This window comes from Myotis lucifugus, unplaced genomic scaffold, assembly GCF_000147115.1.
Source record: "Myotis lucifugus unplaced genomic scaffold, Myoluc2.0 scaffold_238, whole genome shotgun sequence".
Lineage (NCBI taxonomy): Eukaryota > Metazoa > Chordata > Mammalia > Chiroptera > Vespertilionidae > Myotis > Myotis lucifugus.
The window spans coordinates 1552451-1563816 of record NW_005871286.1 but is presented as its reverse complement, the minus strand read 5'-3'; positions in this window follow the sequence as shown (position 1 = coordinate 1563816).

Here is an 11366-nt window from a genome sequence, read left to right as displayed (position 1 = left end):
AACCATCTGCCGTGTTACTGGTTGTTATTAATGGTGAACGGCACCTCAGTCCTTAAGTTTGGCTAAGAATTCAGAGTCAAGAACTCAAATATAAGTGAAAGTTGATTGAGAAAATCACAGAGGTAGAAGTGAGCCAGCTGGGCTGTGTGTATGCAGGAAACAAGCTACAGAGGCAAAAGAAGGGCCCTTGGAGTTTACGAAAAAGAAAGCAGAGGTATGTGCCTTGGGGGAAGAAACAGGGAAAGAAACACACTGGCATGTAAAAGAGAGATTGAGGATGTCAACTCCATCCCCTCCACAAACATGTGTTTACCTTCTGTGGGCAGGAATCCTCAAATCATTGTTTTCTGTTAATAAATTGTCTTTGTGTGAGCTAAAAAAAATAACAGTGGTTGGTAAATAATAGATGCTCAATAAACATTTGGATATCTGGCTTCATCTCATGTATTTGTTTATATGATTACTACCTATGGACCCCCATCAATATATAAGCTCCATGAGAATGAAGTAAGTGTCTTATTCAACACTGCCCTCCTCTTCTTATATGTGGCAGATACTCACTAAACACTTGTTTAGATCAATGAAATGTTAGCTATATGGTATATAATATAAATATTATTGTTATTCTTTGTGGTTAAAATTTACTAGTTAAAATCCAACATAAACACAAAATAGATAAAAACAAAAGCAGTGTTTATGTTTGTATTTGAAGGAAGGTTTAAAATGAATTATGTAAGTGTCCATCTCAAGAACACAAGAAAAGAGCAAAGCCAAGCCAAAGAAAGTAGAAAGAAGGAAATTCTAAAATTAAGATCAGAAATCAATGAAATAGGAAACAAATATAAAACAGAAAAAATTAACAAACCAAATTTGATTTATTAAAAATACTACTATAGCTAACAAATCTTACCCAGAGAAAAGGAAGAAAAGAAAACATTACCAATGTCAGAGATTTAATAAAAGGTCAGTGTTAATATAGATACTAAAAACATTAAAAAGGACAATATTGAGAAAACTTTAGGCATCTATAATGTAGTTGAAATAGAAAAATTTCATGAGAAACCATTAACCAAAAGCAATGGAATCTAAATGATTATATATCTTTCAAGGAAGTTAAATATATTATTAAGGAAACTTCCCACAAGAAAACTCTGAAACCAAATGGCTTCCTCATAAATGCTTCTTAATATTTATAGTAAGAGTGAGCTTGCAAAAACCATTCCAGAGTAAAGAAGAAGAGGAACACTTCTTAACACATTTTTGACTCTAGCATAAGCTTCATACCAAAATCTTATCAGGACAATAAAAAAAAAGGAAAATTAGTAACCAAACATAGATATAATATTTTTAAAAAACCAGGTAATATAATATAGCAATATAAAAATTATATATAAGTATATATAGAGGATATATATATATATATATATATATATATATATATACTAGAGGCCCGGTGCACAAAAATTTGTGGACTGGCAGGGGAGGGGGTGGGGGTGTGTCCCTCAGCCCCACTTGTGCCCTCTCACAGTCTGGGATTCCTCGGGAGATAAACACCTGATAGCTTAGGCCTGCTCCGCCAGTTGGCAGATGGCAGGCCTGATCCCTTGGTGCCTGCCCCACCTTCCCAGGTCGCGCACATGGCAGGGCCGATCCGGGGGTTGGGGCCCCGCCCTGCGTCGGGTCACACATGGGATGCCCGGGCGGACCGGCGGATCACTGCTGCCCTGCCCGGCCACCCCGGGTCGGGTCGCACACAGATGCCCACCACTCCGAGTTGCAGATAGCAGGCCCGGATGGCGGCGGGGCAGGCGGGATGGCGCTGTCCCGCCCTGCCTGCAGTATGCAAATTAGCCGCCATCTTTGTTGGTGGTTAATTTGCATATTGTGCTGATTAGCCAATGGGAGGCGTAGCGAAGGTACAGTCAATTACCATGTTTGTCTATTATTAGATAGGATATATATATATATATATATATATATATATATATATATATATAATATTATATAAAATAATCAAGAGCAAAGAATTGTTATTAGAGACCAAGGCTAAAATATCCACACTCCTTGTATTTCCAATTATTATGTATGGCTGTAAAAGCTGACAATAAGAAGGAAAAAAAATGATTCATTCAAAATATGGTTGTAGGAGCGCTCTATGAATACCCTTAAACCTCCCGCAAGATGAACAAATGGGTCCTAGAGAAAATTAAGCCTGAAACATTGCTGGAGGCAAAAACTACAAAGCTGTAGCTGCCCTACTTCAGGAACATTATGAATCATGAGGAGGCAGGTTTGTTTGGAAAAGATAGTAATGCTGGGGAAAATAGAAGATGGCAGGAAAAGAGGAAGAACAAATATGAGATGGATTGACTTCGTAAAAGAAGCCTTGGGCATGAGTCTACAGGAGCTGAGCAGGGATGTTGAGAACAGGGCATTGTGGATATCAGTCACTGATAAGAGTTGCTAGGAATTGGAGCCTACTCAACTGTACTTAATACACAACATATAAATCCTCATTATATTTATATATAAATAAATGGGGCTCATTCTAGTTATCTAAAAGTGAGTTACATATTAACATTCAGATATCAATCAATACCACAACTATCTTCATAGCAGCACTATATTTAAATTTATATACTATGTAACTATGAGAATAAATTTATTATAATTAAATGCAAAAACATAGAGGAATATCACAAAGATAGTACTAAGCAAAAGAAGCAAAACAAGTATTATGAGTCAGATAGTGGCTAAGCTTGAATGGAGGTAGTAGTGCCCGGGGGGAGGCAGGAGTGAGGCTGGAAATGTTTTCTTGATGTTAGTGATGGTTACTTAGATGGGTTCAATACTGAAAATTCATCAAGATAATCAATTATGATTAGTGTACCTTTCTGGATAAATGTTTATACTTCAAAGTAATTTAGATGAAGCACACACAAATAAATCTAATAATATAGCCTAATACTGGGCCTGCAAGCTTAGCATTTGTGTTCATGGTATATGTCTGCAGATTCCCACTGTGATCACTGTAGTGTCAAATAAATCATGTTTAGTAAAAGGTAAGAGGAAAAATTAAATAAACAAATGCAATAAGAACAAAGTTGTTTAGTCTGGATAGCAGTTGCTCATATAAATGTAGAAATAGATGAGTCCATTGTAGGAATATTATCTTTTACCTATTTTTTCTCTTCAGAGTTTATGTTGTAATAATTATTTAGTGCTAAAAATACATTATCATTTTTAAGGTCCAAAGATAATTTTATTGCATAGATACATTAAAATCCATCTAAAAAAAAACACCCTTCAGCTAAGCTGGTGTGGCTCAGCGGTTGAGCGTCTACCCATGAACCAAGAGATCATGGTTCCATTCCTGGTCAGGGCACATACCTGGGTTGTGGGCTTGCTGGAGACACCCGATGGATGATGTTTCTCTCTCATAGATATTTCTATCTCTCTATCCATCTCCCTTCCTCGCTCTAAAAATCAAGAAAAAATACACATTAAAAAAACACATCTTCATCTGAACATTTTAGGTGGTTTCTAAATTACTGCCATGCTAAACAGTGCCTGCATGGACTCCTTTTATAATGACTGAAGTGCTCCGCTTCTGGCAATCTGTCATGTATGTTCCATTGCACCATCACTCACTGCCAGGTGCACACATTCACATGGCAATGAGAAATGTCTCCCAGTGCACACACCAGGATCTTCATCATCCCAGGACTCTTCTCTCCCCAAATGGCATCTCATCAGCTTGTTCTAAAAGAAGGTTCCTGGAGTATAGTCCTGTTCAGAAATCTTAGAAGGTCTATGTAAAGAAGCTTTGAACTCTGCCGTGTTATTAGCTGAGGAGACTGGGACATCACGGTGCAGTTGCCCTAAAAATTTCCTATAATTAACATTGTGCATACTTTTAAATCTAAAACGAAGTGCTCTCTTTGTGAGTATAATTTAAGTTCCTAGTAATGCCTGTATTTCTCAGGTTTTCTTACTCCAATAAAACCACACTCTTGTTGAAAGAAAAAGGAAGCAATAAAAAGAAATAGGCATCTAGCTCTGAAAACATACTGGTTCCTCATTTCTCCCAACACTGTGTATTTTCATCCGAGTAAATGAACATTATATGTTCAAAGTGATAGGTAGATGGTCATAATTCATTAATCCATAGTTCAAAAGCAAGGGTGAAATGTCTTTCTTGTCACCATTTATCTGAATGAGAATAAGACTGTGATTCTGACTTCACTGCAGTGAGATTGTTTATAAAAGAAAATAGCCCTTCTTCACATGAGATGCAACATTTTCACTGGTGAATACAGCTGAGTCTTTGCAATGGCTCTAAGACAAAGACAGTAAAAGAAGATAAATCTATTGAGAGAGCTGCATAGAACAAACCTGGCCAGAGACTAAAACCCTGTAAAATTTGATTTGAGTCAAGTAGGGAGAGGAACTTCCTCTTCAAAATACATGGTAGAGAGCATCTCATTTCTTTAAAATGTTTAGGTAAGATAAGCCAATTCTAAATGATATCCAGTGTCACTTTCCCAGAAAAATGTGTCTTGGGGAATGACTGATTCAATTGTCTTATAATAAATAAATGTAAAGGGGTCTTACATCCACTTCTTTCTCTGTAGTCTGTTGTTATTTTACTTTATTTCTAATGAACCCAATTTGCTTGGAAGTGTAATTAAAAATTCATAAAGGCAAAACGAGTAAAGAAATTGTGTCATCATGCATTTTTGTTTTCCCACACCTCTGAGGAAAAGTTGTTATTGACTTGGTACTTTGAGTTGCCATCACTTGGGGGTAATTTGTTCTAATAACCTTACACACTGACCTGAGACATTTGTTGATGAATGTTTTTTTGTTTTCTTTCTTTGAAATTGTTGACAACATTAGGCTTTCCATAATATAGGAGAAAGCTGCTTCAAAATCCAAAGAAAAGTGACAACACAGTAGGATAAATGTGCAAATTATTCTTCAAATAAAATCTTTGAAAAAATGAACATCTGTTTGAGAATAGAGCTATTAGAGGGAATGTTCTGCACAAACAATATGCCACGCAGAGTAGTTGTACAATAATGCTGTGAAATTGTTTAATGAACTCATAAAAGAGGGAATCTAGTAAAGGAAATGTATGCGGTGCACTCTGGAGATATTTGACAATCTTCAAGAGCAGATGTGATTATGACTATAATTATTTTAGTAAACTGAGCCATAATTTCTCCTTCTGTTGTAAAACAAGGTAAAGTATATTATGAATCCTAAGTAGAGAAAAACCTTTAAACATAAATAATTCATGCAAATTTTGACTCTTGGAGCTGCACCATTGCTTTCATTTCCCTTTTTCATTGAGGTGTACCTTTGTAAATACAGCTGAGCAGAGTATGTATTCAATATGTAACTAGTTGGATTATATGTGTACTTTGTGGAAATTGTTTCAATAGTTTGTAGACATGACTTTCACCATAGATTTGGGTGCCATAAAAACAATATCATTTTGTCTCTAAGAGTACCAAGTATTTATAAGATTATGGTGTGTAGTGGGATTAGAGTAATATTATTTTATTACCAGAAAAACTCAATCAGAGACCCTGCAGTGTTGAACATGAAGACTATATGGCCTTTAGTTTTTTTGTGTTTTTTTTTGGTGAGGTCAACCAGTTTGACTTGAAGTAGATTCATTGACCACGCATTATATTTCAAGTTTGTTTGATATTTCTATGCAAACTGATTAGATCTGCACTCCTCTATTATTTTTAGCCTTCTCCATTTGAGAAATTGCGTATCTTATATTCATAACTCTAGTTAGTAATTACAGGAATGTTACATTTTCTATATATTGCCTTTATCACTCTTATTAACTGAAATTACTGTTTGAAGAAAATTAATCAGACAAATTAGTATGCTTATTCATGAAACGTAGATTATAGTAAACCCCAAGATTAAGACTAATGAAACAATTACTTATTTAATCATTATTAAAAAAGAGGACATTGCTCAGATATCTGACAGTAACTGTGGCAAGCGTTAAAAGTAGACAAATGAATGTGTTTTCCTTGACTGCTCTTTTATGAAAGTAGGATTATTATTACCTGCTGGGAGTTTGATTTCATATTCAACATTTTCCCTGTAAGAGAAGGTCTCTTACTAGAAAATGATAAAGATCTAATGTCTCCAGTAAATGTCTGTTCCTTGAAACTTAAGCTCTCTGACTCTGATTTTTCAAAGTTTAAAGATGTATGTGAGCCCAGATGGTGTTGCTCGGTGATTGAGTGTCGACCCATGAGCCAGGAGATAACAGTTAGATTCCCAGTCAGGGCACATGCCTGGGTTGTGGGCTCCATCCCCAGTAGGGAGCGTGCAGGAGGCAGCCAATAAATATTTCTCTTTCATCGATGTTTCTATTTCTCTCTCCCTTTCTCTTTCTCTAAAATAAATAAAAACATGTTATTTTTTAAAAAAGTGTATATATGAAAGTGTTCATAAGTCAAGGTCATAGAGCTTATTATGGGCACAATACTGATGCTACATTATAATAATAAACACTATATTAGAAGTATAATATTCACTTAAGGTATTTCTTAAAACAAATTTAAAATGTTTAATTTAACTTAAACATGTATTAAAAAGTAAAACATGCAGCAGGGCTAATAGTGAAATTCCAAAATCTCCTCCTCCACACGTCACTGCAGCTAGCTTCCCTGCACCCAGGGACGACCATGTTCAATCCGCCCGCTTTCAGGTCTTCCGCTGATTGCCTCAATGTTGGATGGCTTTTCTTAATTCTCAACTTTAATATTTTCCCATTGATTTTCAGAGAGAGTGGAAGAGAGAAGGAAAGACAGAGAGGAATACCGATGTAAGAGAAACACATCGATTGGTTGCCTCCTGCACATACCCCAAGCAGGGCCCAGGCTGGGGAGGATCCTGCAACCTAGGTACATGCCCTTGACTGGAATCAAACCTGGGACCCGTTGGTCCACAGGCCGTTGCTCTATCTACTGAGACAAACTGGCTAGGGCTTAATTCTCAACTTTAGACATTTGCATAAACCTAGTGATTTTTTGCTTTAATAGCTGAAGATTTTATTCACACTACTTCTCACATCTTATTTCCTCTCCATCTAAAACAGTTCTAGATTAGTAACTTTGTTAGCTACTTTTGAAAATCTAAATATTATATTAAAAATATCAGTTTCTTGTTCTATCAAATTTAGACACCATCTCTTGATTCTGCATACTATAAAGTGAAAATTTAAGCATTCTTAACACTTCCTTATTTTGCTTTCCACCATATTTGGGTTTCTTAGTAAAATATAGGATACACAGTTTAAATTGAATTTTAGATAAACAACTAATTTTTTAATATCAGTGTGTCCAAACTCTGTATGAGACATAATTTTATATATACATATATGTCTGTTTGCATATATATATATATATATATATATATATATATAAATATACACACCACACACACACACATATATATATATTCATTTGGAATATGGGAAGCTACATAAGTGATATTTGATTAACTACACTTGAGAAAGAAGAATTTTTGGGGGGAATCTTAAAAACAAGACAACCAATGTATCTGCATAACCCCCAAAGTCTTAGGAGGTTAGGGGTACTGATGCTTCTAAATTAGCCTTAGGAGATGAAGCTGAAATAAGGAAGATTGGTGAAAAGTTGTATCTAAGGAACAGCTAAACTCTCAGATCACTAAGCCTTCATAGGCTAAATTCCAAGTCCCACTCCAGCACAGGAAATGAGATTTCTATTTCTGGCAAGTTGAGACTCTTAGCTGGAGGAGAGCAAGCAAAACTAAGCACAGGGTGTGGCCTTTAATTGGAAACAAGAAAACTGAGTGAAAGTCTATGTTCTGTACTGTCCCTCTTTTCCTTTTTGGCTCTCAGAATGCTGATGGCAGCACAATGAAGAGGTAGGCTAGGGAGTTACTATCCTGAGCTCCAAAGACTGGCTCAAGACAAAAGGCTTCCATAAACTATCGTTAGGATTTCTCAAGTGAAATAGTATGGTCCCCACTTTATGACTCAGAGTAAGAGCCATCAATCCACAGCTTTTTTATTTTCTTCTCCAAACAGAATTTTAGGACTTCCCTTTTAAATATAAATTTCCAGCCAGGGAAAATCAGATATCGGAGTCCCTAAAGTAGAAGGCAAAGACCAAAATGAACAAGTAGAAAAGGCAGAAACAAAGCTGATAAAGGAAAACAATAAAACTTTTGTAAAAAGCTACAAGTAAAGCCCTAGGCTGTTTGGCTCAGTGGACAGAGCATCGGCCTGCAAACTGAGGGTCCCGAGTTGGATTTTGGTCAAGGGCATGTACCTGGGTTGCAGGCTGGATCCTTGCCCCAGTCTGGGGGCACATGCAGGAGGCAACCAATTGATGTGCCTGTCTCCAATTAATGTTTCTCTCCTCACTCCCCCTCCCTTCTACTATCAGTAAAAATCACTGGATGTTTCTCTCTCTGTCACTCCCCTTCCCTTCTACTCTCTCTAGAAATCAATGGAAAAATATCCCAAGATGAGGATTAACAACAACAAAAAAAGCTACAAGTAAAGTTGTCAGTAAGATAACGTATTGCATTTGATAGTAGAACAGGCTACTTTCACAAAGGAGCATCCTTTGAGCAAGAAAGAACTCTTTCAAGTTACAAACTACAAAGTGTTTATATTGAAAGAGTTCATGAGGACCCCAGAAAAATAAATCCATGAAACTAACACCAACACTGGAGAAATGGATCATGGAATTTCAGAACAGAAGGGATGAAGAAAATAAATCTTTAAAGATCTGTGAGGGGGGGGCGGGCAGAAGAGGAGAGGAAGAAAGGAGAGGAGAGAATCTTACCACATAGTTCAAGTATCAACAGCTTTCTATTTTTTTTTTTTAACAGAAACACTGAAAGCTAGAAAACAGTAAAGCAATGTGTAAAAAATCTCGCAGGGAAATAATTTCCAACTTAGAATACTGTTCTCAGCTAAACTATTAATCAAGTGTGAAGGTGGAAATAAAAATGTTTTTAGACATACACTGTTTCAAAAATGTATTTCCTATGCAACCTGTGTCTTCAGGAAACTATTGAAAAATGTGTTAGTAACAAAGTGAAATACACTAAGGAATAGTAAAACATGGGATCTGAGGCACAGGGGCCAAACAGAAGGAAGATGAAGATAATTTCAGGATAATGGTGAAGGAAAGTCTCAGGAAAATAGTTTCTCAGCAAGGCCAAATTTGAGAGAAGAGAATGTTCTAGTTGTTACTGAAAGCTTACCTGATGAGTGTAACCATATGTAAGCATACTTTTAAAGTTCTGTTTGAAAATTTAAACTAGTGTTAGTTACTTATAAAGCAGTACAAATAGAAAAAAATGAAATTACTAACTTCAAGGAAAACAAAATATTTACAATGAAGGGAATGCAATTATAGTATACTATCTGAGCTTTTAATAAAATTTAATGTCATAATGTACATATTAAATATTAATATAACTGGATTGAGAAGGAATATATATATATATATATATATATATATATATATATAGAGAGAGAGAGAGAGAGAGAGAGAGAGAAGTGGAGGTTTGTATAACAGAGTCAAATCCTCTTCTTGCATTATTTGAAGGCATTAGATAATATATAAATGGAAAAATGAAGATATACTTTATAATATTTTATTTTTAAATAAGAGGTAAATACCAGAAGAAATTATTGAAAAGAGATAAAAATTATTGCTTGTACTTGGGAGCACAAAGAAATGGAGGAGAAGACAATTTTTTCTTTTGTGTATATGTATTACTTTGATATTAAAAATGAACAAACATATAACAAATACAATGAGTGAATAGATAAGAGTGTTACATGCTCATTTCCTTATAGAAAAGAAAAGAAAGAAAAAAATTAAGCCACATGAACTCAATAAAATAAAGAAAGCATCAGAGAAGCAGCAAGTATGGGAACAATGGACACCCTATAGCTCAGAGGAAAGGTGATATTTCTCTGGAGCAATTTCCGTACTTTAATTTGCAAACTGATAAGAAACAGGAAGTGAACCATGAATGTGGTAGGATTCCTTCTTTGTGCTCACAGCCCTAAGGCCTTTGTGGGGAGCAGCAATAGGCTTGTGTCACCTATCCTTGTTGGGAGTGGTAAGGAAGACACCACCAGATTACTTCTGGTTGTAGGAGCAGTAGACACAGAGGACTCAGTGACTTGATGCATTCTTCCTTCTTGAGCTTGGTTTTTAAAAGCCTGGGAAATGAGGAAATATATCACCACTGAAATAATAATGTCATGCTTCCCTTTGCAGCCCAAGGCAATTCGTCGGGACTCACTATTTGGAATGACTATGAAGCGTCACAAAAAGACCTGGCTTTGGGGCAAATGATAATAACCATCAGAAAGGAAGTGTGTATGTGTGTGTGTGTGGGGGTGGGGTGGGGGGGGTGTCTACATATTTTTAGGCCTGCTATGGGGTAAGCCTTAAGATACCACCACATATTCTAAGTCATATAATCTTCCCCAGGGCATTGGGGTTTATACATGGTACTGACACACATATGGAAAAGAAAAAGAACTCTTAGATTTCCAGGAGATAACACAGCCTTACTAAGCAGGTGCTGAGCCCAATAGAATTCAGTTTTTTTATAGGGATAGTAGGAAACCACTAGCAATGCAAAGTTAAAATCCACTAATAAAGTTATGGAGTCCAGATCAAGTAAGATGATGGTTTCACTGTACTTTGCCTAGGTCATACCACATTTGGAATGCCAAATTGGATCTGGCCAAATTAGGACACAGGCTGAGTAAAGGAACAATGACAGTGAGGAGAATCAATCAGTTTGCATGAGGAACATAGAATCAATCAGGTTGTATAAGGAACATTTAGAAGAACCAAGGATTTAAGTCTAGATAAAGGAAGCTGTATTGGAGCCCATTATGGCTATTTTGCTATAATTAAGTTCTCGTGTATACAAGAAGGAATGGATTTTATTCTGGATTGTTTCTGAGATTGGAATTGATGCAAAGGTAAAAGTTATAGGAAGGACCTGATGGAGTCACTTCTGGTAAGTAGTGAATGGTAGAACACCATGTCCTATAAATTACTGACCCTTCGTCTGAATTGTTCAAAGAGCAACCAGATGATCATCAAGCGAGCACTTTGAAATAATATTCCCACAATGGAATAGAGGTTGGACCAGTTGCAATTTAAAGTCTGATGTAGGTCTGCTGTTCTAGGTCCTTAGATCTGTCAATCTTGATATTCATTCTTCAAGCACTGATTATTTGAAAAATATTGGCCATTTCCTATATATCAGGGAACAAAATTGTCATTGTGCTATCT